Below are 19,868 nucleotides of genomic sequence, written 5' to 3'. Positions count from 1 at the left end.
AAAGTGAAAAAGCAAAACAAAACGCCGCTTAGGGTGACAAAGTGCTTAGCCTTTTCTATTTTTACTAATTTCTGGCTCCCCCCCCCCGCCACCGAGGAACAGGCGCGGCTTTCGGGGCCTTGCAGAGAAGTCTGCAGAATTCCTCGTCCCCGAACACTTGCCGCTAGCCTGGTGGCTGGTTGTACCAGCCTCGCTTGCTCTCGCCGCCGAGTCTCATTCTCCTTTATTTGTTTACGGCACAAATCCACCCAGCTTGGGGGTGGGGGATGGGGGGAAGATGGGGAAAGGGCGCACCGCGCCCCACAACACTTCCTAGTCTCGGGGCTTCCTCAAACCGCGCGAGATCTCCCGAGCGCACAGAGGCACGTCCGCGGGTACGTGTGCGCATGCGCCCTGAGTAATCCTTGGGAGCGCGAAAAAGTTTTGAAACTTTCCGCGACGTCAATAGTAAACTAAATCTGGCCCTCCAGAAAGCTGTGGCGGGGGTGGGAGGGGGCGGTGTTCAGGCGCACGACACTACGTTCTTTTGAGACTTTGCCGTCACAACTCTGCACTACTGCGTGGTCGTCCCTTCTTTTCGTTATTATATATTGGCCGTGAATTCTGTGTCAGAGCCAGTTTCAGCCAAGCCAGCAGTAAAGGAGTCGGGGTCGAGGAGCGGATCCCAGTCTTAAAATGAGGGTGATGACTTTGATGTGTTTGGAAAGATAACTCGGGGAGCCACTTAAAGGAATAAATCTGAGGGTGCCAAGATTTTTTTTTCCCCTTACTGGAGACTCAGGGAGACTGGCCTGAACTAAGGTAATGCAGTGGGAAGGAGATGATAAATGAAGGCAGTAGCTATACAGCACAAGGGAGAGGTGAGACTAGAAAAGACAACTGTTGTCAGTAGAGAACGTTCCTTAAAGTAGTCATGTTCGTAAACAGAAAGGAATAAAGGATTAGGCCATGATTTTTAATATGAAAATTAGGAAGTCCCTGAGTGAGTAGAACAAGGGGAACTTAAAAGCCATAGTCCTGAACAAGGGCTGAGGTTAGGGTTAGAAAGAACAGTTTAAGGTCACAGGACCGGGGATTTGGGAACTGCCTTGAGTTATCTGCCTGACTAATGTTACCTCTTTTGCAGGATACACGGGACACCTGCACACAAACGTTGGATTTTGTCCTGCATCGTCCGAAAGGTACCACCCAGATACCTGAAGTACTCTCTCCCAGTAACTCCCCTTGTTCCTACCACCTCCCACCCACCCTATCCCTCAGCCAGAATGAAATGTGAATTTTGTGAAATGGTGGAATTTCGTCCCTTAGATATACCACTGGTGCATTACAAAAATACATACTTCTAGTTCCAGCTTTCCAATTCGCTAGGTATTGGAGTCCATTTTGATACTGGCAGCAATGTTAGGCAGCTTAGCCACTCTATGTTGATTTTTTTGTGTCTTGTATGGTGTACAGGGCAGAGGAGGGACAGAGTACATAATTTTACTAGCCCACCAAAGCAGTGGTGTGTAGGTAGGTAGTATAGCTTCATCTGTAATAGAGAAAGCTTCAGGATTTAAGTCAGCAATGATGGACAAAGGATCCAGGTATGAATTTTAAAATGGAAGTACTTCAATAAAGACCCAGTAACTACCCTACATGGTAGTTCCCTAAAAAGTTTTCCCTTGGAGCACTTCATTCCATTTTAGCAGCCTAAAGTACAACCTGGTAGCAGGGCTCTATGTGTGCCATTCGTGGGGAAATGTTCCAGGAAAAAAATTCATGGATGCAGTAGAATAGGATTTCTGGGATAAAGGTTAGGTGTCTTGTTTTAGGAAGCGGGATCATCTAGCTGTAGGAGGCATGACATTTCAGTGTGGTGTCACAGAAAGTGTGTAAAATTGGAAATCAGATCTGGGGGTTGCCTTGGTTGATTATGCCAGTTACTCTGTGTGACTTGCCTGTGCCTCAGTTTTCTTCTTTGTAAAATAAGGATAACAGTGCCTACCTCATAGGATGATTGTAAAGATGAAATGAGGTACTATTTAGAAGGCTGCCTGAGTTACTACATAGAACTTGATATATAATTCATGATCAACAAATGAAAGTGTCTTCCCCTGAGCCTCCCACATTTATGCATGCTATCTGCCCCTCAAATATGGAAGCTCTATGTAGCATAAAGCCATCTGTATTTAAGACAGGTTCTCTACCTTGCCTTCACATTAGAATTACCTGGGGAGGTTTAAAAAATGCCCAAGCTGCCCCCTCAATCAATTAAATAGAATCTCTGGTAGTGGAGTTTGGACATGAGTAATTTTTTAAAGCTCATTTGCTACTAAAGTTAGAACCACTGCTTTAAGAGCTCCCTCTGGGGGCGCCTGGGTGGCTCAGTGGGTTAAGCCGCTGCCTTCGGCTCAGGTCATGATCTCAGGGTCCTGGGATCGAGTCCCTCGTCGGGCTCTCTGCTCAGTGGGGAGCCTGCTTCCTCCTCTCTCTCTCTCTGCCTGCCTCTCTGCCTACTTGTGATCTCTGTCTGTCAAATAAATAAATAAAATCTTTAAAAAAAAAAAAAAAAAGAGCTCCCTCTAGGGCGCCTGGATGGCCCAGTCGATTAAGTATCTGCCTTCTGCTCAAGTCCTGTTCCTGGGGTCCTGGCAGCAACCTCTGCATGGGGCTCCCTGCTCAGTGGGGAGCTTGTTTCTCCCTCTCCCTCTCCCCACCCTCCACCCCAGCTTGCTCTAGCTATCTTTCTCTCTCTTAAATAAATAACTAAAATCTTTAAAAAAAAAAAAAAAAGAAAAAGAGGAGTTCCATCCAGAAGAAGGAGAAGAAAATTAGACCTGTGGTTTAGGTCTATCTGTATGGCTATATATTTGAAAAATTTGTAGAGGAATAAAGGCTAGTGCTTAAGATGGGCAGATGACTAGGGCATAGTGGGCTATATTCAGGAAAAGAGGCCACTATGACAAGAATGTGGTAAACATCCGGATTTGGGAAAGGCAGGTGATGATGTCATTAATACAGACCTCAGGAGTACATGGGCCTTGCTGTAGAGATGGAGGACTTTGAGTCTCCCAAGTTGATCCTTTGAGCTAGCACAGGCAACACAGATGATGATGTCTTTATTGCTTTACCATGTGGTGAATGTTGGACTGATATCCATAGTGGGGTGAGGCGACCTCTTATAAGCTGGATCTACCCTGTTGCAGGGGCATCATGACATCACTGCAGTGTGTATATGTGGGTGTTCTCTGGTGGAAAGGTGCTTGTGGGAAAGCACGTGCAGCAGGCCATTGACAATGAGACCTATCAGGGTTGTTGTGGCTGTTCTCACGACACAGTTTTGTTCGTACTAACAAATAAGAAAGGGGAAATGCAAGCCTGTTTTTGTAACCTTTTTAGTGAATAAAGAATTTCTTGAAACAGAAGGAATGGCATGTCTGGTTCAGGGATTTGAGCTTCTAAGAGACAAGTGACTTTCTAGTAGGACGACTTTAGTTTCTAGGGATATAAGTGGTTCAGAAGTTGAAACCAACATATTCCTTCAGTCTTTGGGTGCCTAGACCCAACTGTAGCAGTACTGGCCAGGAATTTCTTCTGCCACACAGGGTAGCCTGTCTTTGATTGGGTCCCTTTTTTTGAGAAGCGCATTAGTTTGTCTAGTCCCTAGCGAGAGCACTGGGGAAATGAGTAAACATTATTGTCTAGATAAGGAGACAAGGGATTCAGACTGCAGGGGTCAGTAGTGAAAGCTTATAAAGTGGGAGAATAGCAGAATATGCCGAAGTGAGGAGTGGAATGGAGTAGGAGGATAGGAGACTTGGCGTAAGGAGGGAAGCATGTTGAAAGTTAGAAATAGGAAAATCTCAAGCAGTGACAGTTTAGTCCAGCTTTTGTAAAAAATATGTTAAAATAGGAGGGCTGCCAAGGCTCTTTGACAAGAAATACCACAGACTGCTCTATAGGTCTTTTGTAATTTATAGGAGGGTGAGAACTGACGAGGCTATTCTTTTTTTTTTTTTTTTAAGATTTTATTTATTTATTTGACAGAGAGAAATCACAAGTAGACAGGCAGGCAGAGAGAGAGAGAGGGAAGCAGGCTCCCTGCTGAGCAGAGAGCCCGATGCGGGACTCGATCCCAGAACCCTGAGATCATGACCCAAGCCGAAGGCAGTGGCTTAACCCACTGAGCCACTCAGGCGCCCCTGACGAGGCTATTCTTGAACTCTCACCCCTATCAAAGGCATAAAAAGTCAAGATGAAGACTGATAAAGGGGTTTCGAAGAGAATATTTGAATGGAGTTACTGGAGTGTTGTTAGACAAGTCAGGGAGGGAGAAGTGGCCACACTCTTTTCCTAAATGTAAGCTTCCCTCTGTAGCAGGCACAAACTGGGAGGAGGGAGAAAGCCTTGAAGTCAGGTGGCAAAGTTTGATTATGACACAGGACTGGATATATATAACTCTTTTAAAGATTTTGTTTGTTCATTTGACGAAGAGAGAACACAATCAGGGGGAGTGGCAGGCACAGGGAGAGGGAGAAGCAGACTCCCTGCTGAGCAGGGAGCCGGATGTAGGCTGATCCCAGGATCCTGGAATCATGACCTGAGCGGAAGGCAGATGCTTAACCAACTAAGCCACCCAGGCGCCCTGGACTGGATATTTTAGTTACTAACTTTTCTTAACTAAAAGTTACCAGAAAAAGGAATGGGACTGCCTAAGTTTTTATTCAGGGATGGGAGAAAAAACCAACCCTTACAGAGTATTTTCACAGGGTCAGTGGAAAATAAGAATTAAGTTGCTTTCAGTTAGTCCCCCAAATTAAGTTTGTTCAATGCGCTGGAACATTATTGTTGAGTACCTTCTTTGTTTTTTTAATTCTGGAGGTATTAGGATGAACCGGATGACATTCCTCCCTATAAGAATTTATGAACACAGTGCAATATAATATATACGACGACAGAAGTAATATGTGTGAGGATTAAAGAAGTACTATAGTAAAAAGGAAGATACGAGTAACTTATTTTGGAGGGAGTAGGGGTAAAGGGACATAGAACCACACCCAGGATGAAACCCAGCAGGATTTGAGAGAGGACTACATGTTCCCAAGGTGGACAGGGCAGAGGACACCATGTGTCAAGTCTCAGCTGTGGAAAGAGCATAGTGTGTGTGTGTGGGAGAGCTACAAGCAGAGTGAAGGGTGTGCATAGCCAGGTGGGTGATTACAATAGAGGGGGGCTGGAGGCCACAGGTGTTGTGAGTTCAGAGTTGGACTGTTGGCAGGTTCACCCCTGGAGAGTTAATGGGATTGTAAAAACACATACATGCATACTGAGATGCCAGTCATTTCCTCTGTCATTCATTTCCTCCCTCTCCTTGCCCTGCACTTTTATAAAATTTGCCAATTATGGAGTGCTGAGACGGTAGTATGAGAACTCCTCTCCATCCTGCTGCCTACAACTGATGGGATCTAGCTGTGTATCTGACTTAGGCTGAGTCCAACAGACTCTGCCTCCTAAGAATATAGATCAGAACATTGAGAGACTGGGTCATGTATTTGTCCCCAGCTTTACTGAAATTACTGAAATTTACTGACAAAAATTGTATATATTTAAGATGTACTGTGTGATTTTTTTTTTTAAAGATTTTTTTTTTTTTTGACAGAGAGAAATCACAAGTAGGCAGAGAGGCAGGCAGAGAGAGAGAGAGAGAGGAGGAAGCAGGCTCCCTGCTGAGCAGAGAGCCCGATGTGGGACTCGATCCCAGGACCCTGAGATCATGACCTGAGCCGAAGGCAGCGGCTTAACCCACTGAGCCACCCAGGCCCCCCCTGTGTGATGTTTTGATATGCATATATGTTATGAGATTATTACCAGTCAAGCTAATTAGTTTATCTGTATCACATAGTTATTATTTGTATGTGTGTGGTAAGGAAATGTGAAGTCTATCTTAGCAAATTTCAAATATATGATACATTATTGTTAACTCTAGTCACCCTGCTGTATATTAGGTCTCCAGTTTATCTTATAACTTATAACAGTTTATCTTATAACTGAAAGTTTGTACCCTTTGACCAGAATCTCCCTATATTCCCCAGCTCCCAGTCTCAGTAACCACTGTTTTATTCACTGTTACTAGGAATTTGACTTCTTTAGATTTGACATATAAGTGAGATCATGCAGTATTTGTCTTTCTGTCTGACTTCACTTAGTATGATGTCCTCCAGGTTCATCCATGTTGTCACAAATGACAGCAGTTCCTTCCTTTTTTTTTTTTTTTTTAAGATTTAATTTATTTATTTGACAGAGATCACAAGTAGGCAGAGAGGCAGGCAGAGAGAGGGAGAGAGAGAGAGAGAAGCAGACTCCCTGCTGAGCAGAGAGCCTGATGCGGGGGGTCGATCCCAGGACCCCGATATCATGACTTGAACCGAAGGCAGCGGCCCAACCCACTGAGCCACCCAGGTGCCCCAGGAGTTCCTTCTTTTTAAAGGCTGAAAAATACTTCTCTGTGTGTATTGTATTTCCTTTATCCATTCCTCTTTTGACAGACACTTAGACTGTTTCCGTATCTTGGCTATTATAAATGATGCTTTGATGAATATGGGATGCAGATATCTCTTTAAGATACTGATCTTATTTCCTTTTGAGATATTCTGAGAAATGGGATTGCTGGATCATATGGTAGTTCAGTTTTTAATTGAGATTGGGTTACTTTGATAGGAGCATTGAGCTTGTAAGGTCATGCATGTTTCAGAGACATCTTGACCTGTTGGGCCCAGCCTTTGGGGGCCAGTAATGCAGGGTGAGCTGATATCAAAAGAGAAACAGGTGAATGTAGCCAATGAAAAGGGAATAGGAGACAATAGGCATTGTAGCCTCATAGAGAAAGACGGAGAGTCAGTGGCTGTCTTGGCTCTGACAGCTTTCTGGTCCCTTATTTCAGTCCCATCTAAGGTCCATCTTCCTGTTCTAGAGTTCTGTACAGCTCTACTGAATCTTTATAATCTTCTTTTTTCCTCCCAAATAACACTGTAAGTAGCTAATTGTGTTCTCCTCTTCCTAATGTCTTGGCGTCATGAAACCACATACCTTCCATGTAAGGAACACATATATGTAGCAGGGATACTTATTCCACTTATTACTCCTCAGCTATGCCTAGAAAGAGTGGGTATCTTGTTTTTTATTCCAGAGTTTTCACCTGTGTATTATTTATTACTGTAAAACAAAATAACCTCAAACTGGGGTGCCTGGGTGGCTCTGGGGTGCCTGGGTGGCTCAGTCTGTTGAGTGTCTGCCATCGGCTTGGGTCACAATCCCCGGGGTCTTGGAATCGGGCACCACGGTGAGCTCTCTGCTCAGCAGGGAGCCTGCTTCTTCCTTTCCCTTTGCCCCACCCCTGCTCTTGCTCTCTCTCAGAAAAATAAATAAAATCTATTTTAAAAACCCCCTAAATACCCTAAATATTACTAGTTTAAAACATTAATAAACATTATCTCCTAATTTTGTGGGTCAGGAATTTGGGAGCAGCTTAGCTGGGCAGTTCTGGCTTGGGGTCTGGCAACATAGCTGCAGTCCTGATGTTGACAAGGATCTGCTGCCATGGCGACTGACTCAGCTGGTTGCTCCTTGGTGCTGGTCGTGAGAGGCCTGTTTTCCATATGTGGGCCCCTTCATAAGATGGTTGAATGTCCTGACATGGTGGCTGACTTCCCCCAGAATGAGTAATCTGAGATGTTAGAGAGCCAGACAGAAACTATCCTTATTACAGTCTGGCTTCAGAAGTTACATAGAACCCCTTCTGCCACATTTTTTCCACTGGAAATAGGCTACTAAGGAAGGCCCACATTTGAGGAGAGTGGTATTAGATACCACTGTTTGAAGGGAGAAATATCAAAGAATTTGTGGAGATGTTTTAAAACCACACACACATAGGCCCCCCCCCCGATTAGGTTACAGGAAGAAAAAATCCTAAGTGTCTAATTAGTTTCTAATATAGTTCAATTTCATTATTTAAATAATTCCTTTAAGTAGTTTAAGTCTCCTTTGGATAAAAATGTTTCATGTTTCATAATGCCTACCAAGGATGTCCTACATCTTCTCTAATGGTAACATCCATTTATACAGGGTGGTAGGGTGGAGAGCAGTAACATTACATCCTTGTGGAATTGGTGAGAGTGATGGTACTCACTGGCTTCATTTTGGACCTAGAGTATGTACTGGCAGTTTTTGACAAGATACCCCGTGTTGGCCCGATTGCTGGGGAACTTTCTGGTCTGTGATGCTGAAGCCTGCAGTTGGTGAATTCATGACCTGGTTTTGGCTTTAGGCAGATCTCCCAGGGAGTACTGGCTACTTCCCCTTGTGGACTCAGCTTCCTCTTGGCCCCTGCTGTGGAGTCACCTCACCTAGCCATGGCAGACCCTCTGGCTGTTAGTTCAGACTCCATGCTTCAGTGGAACAGGACAGCTTAGGATAGTTGACTCCTCTCTCTCTCTCCTGGAGGCAGAGATCCTCTCAACACAGAGGTAACTCACTGGTATGCAGAATAAGGGCTCCGTAGTGACATGCATGTCCCAGTCCCTGGAACCCATGAATATATTACCTTACAAGATAAAAGGGACTTTGTAGATATGATTAAATTAAGGGCCTTGAGAGGGAAAATTATACTGGATTATCTGGGTGGGCCCAATCTAATGACATGGGTCCTTGAAAGAAACTTTCCAGTCTGAGACCAGAGTCAAACGCAGATGTGACTATGGTGTAATGGTTAGAAAGGTACAAAGTTGTTGGTTTTAAAGACAGAGTAAGAGGGCTTTGAGCCAGGGAATGTGGGTGGCTGGAAAAGCAAGGAAATAGATTCTCTCTGTATCTTCCAGAAAGGAATGCAGCCCTGCCATAACCATGATTTTAGTCCAGTAAAACCCATGTTGGATTTCTAACCTACAGAACTGTAAGATGATACATTTGTATTGTTTTAAGCCACTAAGTTTGTGGTAATTTGTTATAGCTGCAGTAGAAAATGAATACACTCAAATCCAACTTTGGCCTAGAAAGAACTCAGGCCTGGTTTCCTGACAGCTTTATTTTCCTTGATCTCTCTTTCTTTCTCACTAAACCTGAGCTGGAAAGGGCCAGACTCTATGTGGCACGTACTTGTTCTACCATAGGGCAGTGTTTATTTTTTCATTCAGCTGCCAAAGTTTAAAGATAAGTAGAGTAAACACCCATATGCTCTTCACCTAGATTCACCAATTGTTAATGTTTTGCTATATTTACTTGCCCCTTTTGTTTATGTACATACATATATTTTATTGTTGAACGATTTGAGGGTAACTTGTATTTGTCTTGATACTTTATTCTGAATATGTCAGCATTTCCTAAGAATCAGAAAATTCTCCCATAAACTACAATTTCTTTCTCCCACCTAATACAGAAAACAATTCCATGATATCACCTAATGTCCATTTCTCAATGCAAATTTCCCAGATTATCCCCAAAATATTTTATAGCTACTTTATATCCACTCTCTCTCCATTCCCAGTCTGCATTTCAGCAAATCCTTTGTTGTGGTCTTTAGTCTCTGAATCTCTAACAGCACAACTTTTTAATTCTTATTTCATGACATTGACTTAATATTATTTTTTATTTTATTTTAAATATTTTATTTATTTATTTGAAAGACAGAGATCACAAGTAGGCAGAGAGGCAGGCAGAGAGAGAGGGGGAAGGAGGACTCAATCCCAGGACCCTGAAATCATGACCTGAGCCCAAGGCTAACCCACTGAGCCACCCAGGTGCCCCTATTTTATTTTTTTTAAAGAGAGCATATGAGCCGTGGGGTAGGGGGACAGAGGGAGAAGGAAAGAGAATCTTTTTTTTTTTTTTTTAATTTTAAATTTTTTATTTTTTATAAACATATATTTTTATCCCCAGGGGTACAGGTCTGTGAATCACCAGGTTTACACACTTCACAGCACTCACCAAAGCAAGGGAAAGAGAATCTTAAGCAGGCTCCATGTTGACACAGGGCTCAATCTCACGACGCTGAGATCATGACCTGAGCTAAAGTCAAGAGTCAGACACTTAACCAGCTGAGCCACCCAGGTGCCCCATGACACTGACTTTTTGATAAGTCCAGTCGAGTCCCCTTGTAGAATATTCTGTATTCTGTTTGGCTAATTATTTCCTCATAATGTTTTATAACTTGTTCTCTCAATCCTGGCCTTTAAAAAAAACTAGACATTGTGAACAGAGGTTTGATTAGACTCAGGTTAAACATTTTTTAGAAAGAATACTTGATTAGTAATGTTGGGTAGGTCATATTGCTTCATTGTTAGGCACATAATTTCATGTTGTCTCACTATTAGTGATACTAAAAATTTGGTCACCTGGTTAAAATGGTGACCTTCCAGTCTCAGCATGGAAAAAGATACATTTCCCTTTGCAGTTTGCAAATAATCTACAACCTTTTCTCAAAAACTTTTCATCTGATGGTTTCAATACCCATTTTAGTCCTTGCCTGAATAAGTTATTTCACTGGGCGCTGCAAAAATGCTGCCCTAGCTATTATACTCTACATTCATTAGCTGGCATTCTTCTATAAAAAGAACTTTCTTTTAAGAAAACTATTTTAATGAATCTCTCTTTGGCCGGTTGGATAGTGGTTTGCTTTCAGTTTTGTTGAAAGCCATTAGAAAACTCACGATTTTTAATAGGGTTTGTCACTCAATTATTGGGGCTGGTCACTGGTATCTCAAGAGCATCCCCAGTATTTCCAGGTGTTCCTTTGATTCCCAGGAGCTTTTTAAATTCAGGCTGTGTACCACTGTAGGATAAAGGTGAGTGAGAGTTCACCTTCTATGGTAGAACAGAAGGAAAACTAGTAGTAGGTGGGAACCAAGAATCAGTATGGCATCCTGACTGCACAGGTTTTCAGGAAAATCAGCTTTAGAAAACGTACTTGTGGGGTGCCTGGGTGGTTTGGTGCGTTAAGCCTCTGCCTTTGGCTCAGATCATGGTCTCGGGTCCTGGGATTGAGCCCACATCAGCCTCTGCTCAGCAGGGAGCCTGCTTCCCCCTCACTCTCTGCCTGTCTCTCTCCCTACTTGTGATCTCTCTCTCTCTCTGTCAAATTAAATTTAAAATGATCTTTAAAAAAAAAATAATACTTGTGGAAGTTGAGGATCTAGAAATTAGTTCCCATTAAACTGTGTGCTTTGGGACCTCTTGGAAAGTTTTTGTCTGCCCCAGTCTGAAGACCTCTCTAGAGTGCCGAACACTCTAAGCAAATTCTCTCATGTTTGGTTGATGACAAGTAAAGGCATAAATAAAGGAATTTCAAGAATGACTTTCAAAAGAACGGCCTGGATTTCAAGGCTTTTGTTTTTCTGCACACTCCTGTTTTGAATTTCAGAAGCTGAATATATTAATTCCTTCTTTCTTTCCATTCTTTTTGCAACTTGAAATAGTGCCACACTCCCTATTTCCAAGGCAAATTGATTCCCAGGCAAAGGAGAAAAAAAAAAATCACATAAATCATTTTCAAAATATTACCCCAAGTACAGGTATTGTGGAGTTTTAGGAGTTTGGATGGAGGACACTGTCTTTTTATTTTCTTCCAAATGGCCAGGAATAAGATTGGTGATTACAAATTTAAGATTTTTTAAAGCAGAGTTAGTATATTATACCACATGTTTTATAAAAATCCTTAATAATATTCTAGATTATGATTCTTTGAAAAATTATTGTTATTTATCATTAAGCTGTGATGTACACATTCAGTCATCCTAAAAGGAATGAATAATTTGGTCTTTTTTTTTTTTTGTCTCAAGTAATTTGAAACAATCTTTTTGACTTCTCCTATCAGAAGCCCTTAGTAGTGAACCACATCACATTACACTGACAAGTTATTTTAGTCTAGTCCATTTAGTCTAGTCTAGTCCATTATTAGTCTAGTCCATTATTAACGATGCAGAATAGTATTGTATAGTGTGCCTGCTCTTCAGTCAGGTTAAATAGTTCCAAAGTCTTGTTCCACACTAACTAGCTGTGCAGTTCAGAGTATATTCCTTATCCTCTGGAAGCTTCAGTCTCATTTATAAAACAGGAGAGCTCCTTATAATATCTGTCTCACAGTTTGGTAGGAGGACTGACTGACATGTGCTAAACACCTGGGACATGTTACATATTAGCTGTTTGTGTTGTTCTTGTCATTACTACTGGCAAAGAAAAGGGAAATGATATTGAAGTCACCATCCTGCTGGCTCTCTAAGAATTTCTTCAGACACCTCTCCATCTTTCCTGATAAATGAATTTTCTGAAAGCACCAAGCATCAGAATTAGCAGAGTTGAAATCTTCTATGAGTCTTATATAGAAAAACTGGAATTAACCTGACTTTTCTTCTAAAATAAAAGAAATAAATATGTCTTAAGATGTGAATGTTGAGCAAGGAAGGAACTTTGATTTCTTGAAATTATACTCCAGCTCCCTGTGAAATCTCTCTCTCTCTCTCTCTTTTTTTTTTTAACAGAATTTTCATTCCTGCATATTGAAAGTGTTTTTGCCCGCCAAAAATAATATTTAGAATTGCCATGCTAAGGACTCTGAGTTAAAACAATCGGTTTTATGCCAGCCTAATGAGACAAACGTAAAGCTAGCTTAAATTCCTGATTTGGGGTAGTCCAAAATCTATCCAAAGGATTGACCTTGAACTAATCAAGTTTATTTTTATTCAAAATAAATCAGCAGCTCACATTAAAAAATATTTGTCATTTCTCCCATAACATTGTAAAGCATTCGCAAATTGTTCCTTGTGTCAGCAGTCAGGTGTGGTTCTTTTTTTTTTTTAAGATTTTATTTATTTATCCGACCGACAGAGACCACAAGCAGGCTGAGAGGCAGGCAGAGAGAGAGAGAGAAGGAGGAAGCAGGCTCCCCGCTGAGCAGAGAGCCCGATGCAGGGCTCGATCCCAGGACCCTGGGATCACGACCTGGGCCGAAGGCAGAGGCTTTAACCCACTGAGCCACCCAGGTGCCCAGGTGTGGTTCTAAAGCATCTCCCAATTAAGGCTGTTGGGACTCCGGTAAATGGTGTCATAAAAGTCAGAAGCCCCAACGTGAGGGGAAATTGGTTCCTATGTCCTTTCCTCCTACTCTGGGATGGCACTCCACAGTCGTTCTGTGAAGCTGGCATTTTCATTCAGTTGCACCTAAATAGACCTTTAGGGGAAAGAAGCAGTGGAATATGGGGGAGTGACCATCACAGTGTCCATACTAATTTCCAGAATGCTTTTGAGATTTAGGGTCAGCAGCAATTCAGTAAGGAAAGAGCTTACTGAATTTTAGGTAAATTTGGCTCTGAAAATGCTAATTGAAAGCCCTCCTCAGCAATTCAGTCTTTTTCCCACTCCCTTTCTTTAGTCAGCAGGGTCCCATGGTGACCGGTTCTGAAAGAAATCATCCCCTTCAGCAGTTACCTAGCACCATGGCAACAGGGACGTCAGCAAAGCAGGATAGACCCTGCACAAAACAGCTTCCACCAGACTCCCTCCCAGCCTCTCTAATTCAGCTCTGCCTGAGGCCTAGGAATGGGGCTAAGGACGTCTTGACATATATACTAAAAAAAAAAAATCTTATGTGTTTCTGTGTTTTGTTTTGTACATAAGCATAGATATATGGGCATATAGTAAACTGTGTTATGAGAATTTCCCCTTCCCCCAAAACATGGAGTGTATCTAAGGGGTGGGGATGGGTGGTAGAATGGGGACTGGGAGGTAGATATAGGCATGGGATTTGGGGGTTTAATGATATGTAAAAATTGTATTTATAAGGTAGCAATAAGTTGATAGTAGGGGCAGTCAGAGCCCTAATTATACAGCCTGATTTATAGTTGGACATAAGACCTCAGAGAAATATTTTTAAAATATCTTTATTTACGTGAGGATGAAATAGACAAATGGTTTTAATGAATGCTGAAAGGGGTGTAATGCTGTCCTTGGTGCTGAACACTCAGTTGTCTCAGATGTGCTAAGGGGGCTCCAGAGGGAAGTGAGGGAACACCTTGTCGTGTTAGGGTGTTGATGATAAGAAAGAAAGAAAGAGGCTGGGAGGAAAGTAACATTTCACTCCCTACCAAGCATCCCTGAATGTCCAGAATAAAATGTTCAGATGAAAAATAAAACAAAAAAGAAAGTGGAGAAGCCTTGAGGTTTGGTGAATTTTCTCCTTTTCATATGGAGATTTTTGGTCAGAGCCAATCAGGTCAGAGATTTCTGCTGCTTTTGCTCCTGAAAGGAAAAGTGGGGGAAGGGAGATAGAAGATGGCCACATTCTCCCCTTGAGCCACATGATCCATTTCCCATGTGACACATTCCAGAGCCTTGGAAAGGAGAAGGGAGGGGCACCAAGAGAGTGGGGCTGGGGGCGGGAAGATGGTTTAACAGTCAACCCAGCACAGCGTCATCTTGTCTTCCTACCAGGAAGCAGGCTATGAGCCAAGGGGAAGGCAGAGGACAGAAATGAATGTGCTCCCAAGCTTTCCCGGTGGTGTATGGCATTCTCCAAACTCCTATGCGAGGGTTGTTCCTGACCGAGAAGACCCAAGGAGACCGTCTCTGAAATCAAGTCCAGATGAAGGTATGTGCCAGGGATCCCGTGGTATCGCGGCTGAAATTTGGCTTACAGGACATGATACCTTCTTTTTTCCAGGCAATTCGGAGATTTTTTTCCTGGCTTAGATTTGGTTAGGGGGCTTTAGATTTGTTACAGGTCTAGAAAAGATGCTTAGGTAGTTCTGTAAAATGAATTGATTCACCAGAGTAAGTGCCCCTGAAGAAAAATTGATGGAAATTATGTATAGTGATAATTAATAAAACAAAGCACTAATTGATGAAAATGATTTTTTTCTTTGAGTCCTGGAAAGAGGAAACAAATAATATTACTGAAATCAACTAAATTTCTTTGTCCCTGCCATAAAATCTTGTTTTCTCCATTTTTAGTTGCTTATTCTGTGCCCGTGTTCCCAAAGGTGATTGGCAGTGGCTTAGGGAGCCTGAGTGGGCAGGCATGCTGTTTCTTTGTGCTGTGCAATTGTCTGCCTTCTGATGTTCCTGATACCAGAAGAGCTTATGATTTTTTCCGTCTCTGGTTTGGGATAGTAGAGTACCACTGACTTCCAAATCTTACAGAGTAGCTCTCAAGAAGGCTCCCAGGAAGTTCTCAAAAGAATCTTCCAAAGTTACAGGTTAAAATAATCTGTCATGTACTCAAATCTTGGTATCTTTGACCGTTTCTACCCAGCACTATGAGGGAAGCTAGCAAATTTAAATTTTATTTCATCTTTGACAAATACTTAACAAAGTTCTTGCTGTGTGTGAGACGTCATTATAAGCACAAATAATCTGTAATTTAATCCTTATAGTAACCCTCTGGGGGAGGTATTAGTACTCACATTTTGGTAATGAAAAAACTAAGGCACAGAGAAGTTAGGGAATATTCCCAAGATCACACAGCTAGCAAATACTAGAAACAGTATTTGGACCCAAGAAACTTGACCTCAGAGTTCATGAGTTTAACTCCTAACCTAACCTATGCTTCTTCCCTGTTTGTGTTATTTCAAATGATGTCAACAGTTGATTTGGCTACAAATTTTGTCAGCTGACGCTACTAGAAGATCAAATCAGCTTGCCTGGCTGAGACAGATCTCCAGTGGAATCTATATTTATATATTAAATTATCCCAATAGTCATCTTCTGTACCCCTAAATACCCCAGTAAGTAATTGCCTGTTCTTCTCTTCCCTTTGAGCTGTATAGATATCTGGTAGTAAAATACTGTGTTACTATGGTGACCAGATGATGTCCAAAGGCAAAAAAGAAATCTAGAATTACATCATGGTTGATTTTTTTTTAAATTGAACTTAACATTCTTTTATCCGCTGAACCTAGTAACAATACCAGCCTAAACATACTATCTTTAAAAAGCACTTACTTGGTTTTCACAGTAAAATAAATAGATTAACAACTTCTAAAAATTATGAATACAAACTGTGGTATTGAATGGACTGGATTTGTTGCTTTAAAATAATATTACCATATTTCAAGGGAATAGATTTACTCTCTTTGCAAATTATTTTAGGTTTTAAGGGAAAAAGGAAGCTTTTTTTTTCTTAACTTCTAGAAATTTCTGAAATATAGATATTTCTTCCATGGTCTGTATAGTTTCCCTTCTTGACAATAAACGATGACTGATCTCATTCTTATATGCTATAGGAAAACTAAGGGAAGTTACTAGGTTAAAGGTATAAGGAGAAAAAAAAAGGGATAGAAATATAAAATTTGTGAAATTCTTTACTAAATGAGGTATTTCCCTTCAGGGTTTCATTGAAGAATACTTTGAAGAGTGGTTAGGTCCCCCACAATACTGAACTTTGGTCCTTTATATTAAACCCTGCATCCCTGCTGAAATCTGTTTCCCTGGGACAAGTACCACATTTACACTATTATAGTCTCCTGAAGTGAGCTTCTTGAGCAAAGGGACCATAGCTTCTATCGTCAGGTTTCTAGCACTTAGCACTAGGCCTGGTTTATGGTAAGCTTTCAATACCCATTTGTGGAAGTTCTGTAAAGCATTCGGCCGGGGCCTGTATAGGGGCCCATGCCTGTTTTGTTCTGCATGTGCTCATAGGGAGGACAATGGAGTAGGAGAGACCGGGGTAACAACCAGAATTATGTCTGAAATTTATATATGCTAGTCTGACTGACTCTGAAGCAGTGGCACACTAGAGTTCAAGAAGTATCCATAAATTCTTTCCTGGGGATTATGAATCCCCCTGACATTTTATATTATCTTTAGAATGAAGTTCTCTTGGTATTTGTATTTATATCTGGATATAGAGGCACCCTAACAATCTCATTTTCTTGTGGCGTTTGCCTGGCACCATCTCCCAACACTTGAAATAGTTCACCTTGGGTTGAGATTGAACATGTTGAAGTCAATTCTTGCCCCAGGCAGGCCTCTCCTAATCAGCTGTGGCTCCCAGTCCTCAGAATGCTGAACCAAGAGCTCACAGGACTGTAGACTCCTCCCCAGAGAACCCTGGGATCCTTAGTATTAGAGTAGATTGGAGCCAGGCTGCCTTTCCCAAACCATGGCAGCTAGGACTCTAGTGTTAAAGATTGTCTCAAGGTATCTGGAAATGTTGCTTAGGATTTGAATTCAAGTTAGCAGGCTAACTGGGGTTAGAATAGTCCTCTCTCTTGGAGCTCCTGTGTAACTCTTGATCTTGGGCTCATGAATCCGAGCCCCACACTGGGTGTAGAGATTATGTTAAAAAATATTTGAAAAAAAAAAAAAAGTCACTTCTCTTGATAATCACAAATATACCTGTTATATTATTCCTGTCTAATTAAGTCACTAAGGAGAGGAAGAATAGGGTTTGTAGATAAGGTATGGGTCCTTAAATTCTATCCACTCATCCTCCTTACCTCCAGTGTTACCTGCTGAGTGAGTTGTGCAGAAGAAACAGCTCTGCAGGCAACCCAGTAGGAGCACAAGCTGCATGCCCACCACGCTCCTGCAGGGCTGCCCAAAGAAGCCGGCCTGGTGTCCTCTACAGGCTGAGGTCTGGAAGCCTTGCTGGGCTTCCTACTCTTCTCTCTCAAATCTCCCAGCTCTGCTCAACTAGCCTAACAGGAGAAGATCCAACAGAGAGAGAAAGTAGAGAGGTGTCCCTTTATGGAGAGGCCTTGCCAAGTGTGCTTTCCACTTGGAGACTTGGAATGAAAGACGAGATAGAAAGGGTGCGGCAGTGAGCATGGGGAGTAGATATGAGAAAGTGAGGCCTGGGTCCTGCCTTTCAGGCACAGTCACTTGCCCACTGCCAGTAAACCCTGCCACCCGAGTCAGGCCTTGCCAGCCCACTGACTGGATCATTTCCTAGCATATGTGAAGGGAAGGAGGAGGGGATAGACAGAAGAACCAGAGTATGGATACAACTTCTCCTTTATGAACCAAGGCAAAAAAATGGCACGAGCTGAGAGGTGGTCTCTCCAAGAGGACAGTTTCAAAAGTAAAATAGGGGTGCCATAATAAATATATTTTCCTGTTTATGGGGGCATATTCCCTCAGCTAAACTTTTGAAGCCATCATCTCATGGAGCCTCTCATTTGACATACTTTCCTAGGCACTGGATGTCTGCATGTGAAATCCTGGTAGAGATTCTGCGATATAGGTTATTAGCCCCAATTTCTGATCAGAAAACTGAAGCTCAGAGACATTTAACCAACCTGCCTGAAGTCCCACACAACATAGAGCCAGGATCTGAATTCTGTGCTCTTTCCGCTCTGTGACAAGTAAAGTTCTTTCCTCTGCATTCTTTAAAAATATATACGTTTTTGGATATTAGGTTAATATAAATACAGTTGTAGAAAATTTGGGAAATGAAGAGAAATGGAGAGGTGTAATGAAAATAGGGGCACCTGGATGGCTCAGTCAGTTAAGTGTCAGGCGCCTGCTTTCAGCTCAGGTCATAATCTCATGGTTGTGGGATTGAGCTGCACGTGTTCTGTGCTCAGTGTGGAATCTGTTTCAGATTCTTTCTTCCTTCCTCTTCTGCCCTTCCCCATTCGAGTTCTGTCTCGCTCTCAAATAAATGAAAATCCTAAACACACACACACACACACACACACACACACACAAGGACCCAGTTGGTTGTGCGACTGCTTCGGCCCAGGTCATGATCCCAGGGTCCTGGGATCGAGCCCCATGTTAGGCTCCTTACTCAGTGCGGAGTTTGCTTCTCCCCTGCCTGCTGCTCCCCCTGCTTGTGCTCAGTCTCTCTCTCTCTCTCTCTCTTTGTGTCAAACAAACAAATAAAATATTAAAAAAACAAAACAAAAACAAGAAGTGAAATAAAAATCAGTCATGATCTTGCCACCTAGAAACCACCACTGTTAAAATTTTTGTATATTTCTTTCTCAGTCTTTCTCAGTGCATTCAGTGATAAGGAAAGTAAACATTTGTTGAGCACTCCTTTTATTTCAGACATTGTTCTTAGCTTCTTTCTTGCATCATTTATTTTATTCTCACAACAAATCAATGAGATGGGTACCATTATTATCCTAATTTCATTGGTAAAGACAATAAGGACAAAGATGTTAAGTAACTTGGTAGAGGTTACAAAGTATTAAGTGACCTGAAACCCAGGCAGGCTGCTTTACAGGAGGGTTTCTCAACATCAGCACTGTTAGTATTGGGGCCAGCTTACATCTGTGTTACGGGAGGCTATCTGACTTCACTCTAGAATGGTTAGCAGCGTCCCTGCCCTCTACCTACTGGATGTCAGTAACACCCTCCTTCCCCAGGTGTGACATCGAGAATGTCTTCAGACATTGCCAGATGTCCCCTGGGAGGCAGAACGATCTGTGAACCACAGCTCTAAGAGCCCATACTCCTAATCACTGCATTATATAACCTCTTCATATTTAAGATCTGCAAAAATTGGGCTGCCTGGGTGGCTCAGTGGGTTAAACCTCTGCCTTCAGCTCAGGTCGTGATCTCAGGGTCCTGGAATCGAGTCCCACATCGGGCTCTCTGCTAGGCGGGGAGCCTGCTTCCTCCTCCCTCTCTCTCTCTCTCTCTCTCTGCTTGCCTCTCTGCCTACTTGTGATCTCTCTCTGTCAAATAAAATCTTTAAAAAAAAATCTGCAAAAAGTTATTTTCTTCCACATCTAAAGAAGGAAGCATGCCTTCAAGTTTGGGTGCAGCCTATGAAACCTTCTGGAATATCAGTGGCTTTATAGATCATAGGTAGGAGATTAGTTACTTCCAGAAAAATGCTCCTTAATAGACTTTTATAATAGGTTTATAGTATCCCATCATTGCCCAGTTTG

The 19,868-nt window shown here is 42.2% G+C and overlaps 1 protein-coding gene across 7 annotated transcripts in view; it reads left to right on the top strand.

Moving 5' to 3' along the window:
• The first annotated feature begins 356 nt into the window (after positions 1-356).
• GPR19 (G protein-coupled receptor 19) overlaps positions 357-19,868 on the top strand; it is a 36,766-nt gene continuing 17,254 nt past the window's right edge. For 2 of the 7 annotated variants that reach the window (XM_032347349.1, XM_032347352.1), the window contains exons 1-3: positions 410-681; positions 1,127-1,181; positions 14,458-14,614. The gene's annotated coding sequence lies outside the window, so the exon portion shown is untranslated. Of the gene's footprint in view, positions 375-409; positions 802-1,126; positions 1,182-6,940; positions 7,011-14,457; positions 14,615-15,604; positions 15,750-19,868 lie in introns of those variants that run through there. The other 5 variants (XM_032347356.1, XM_032347355.1, XM_032347351.1 and 2 more) reach the window with 4 other exon arrangements.

This window comes from Mustela erminea, chromosome 6 (assembly GCF_009829155.1).
Source record: "Mustela erminea isolate mMusErm1 chromosome 6, mMusErm1.Pri, whole genome shotgun sequence".
NCBI classification, from domain to species: domain Eukaryota; kingdom Metazoa; phylum Chordata; class Mammalia; order Carnivora; family Mustelidae; genus Mustela; species Mustela erminea.
Note: the sequence above shows the minus strand (reverse complement) of the source record. Positions and strands in the feature narration are given on the sequence as shown.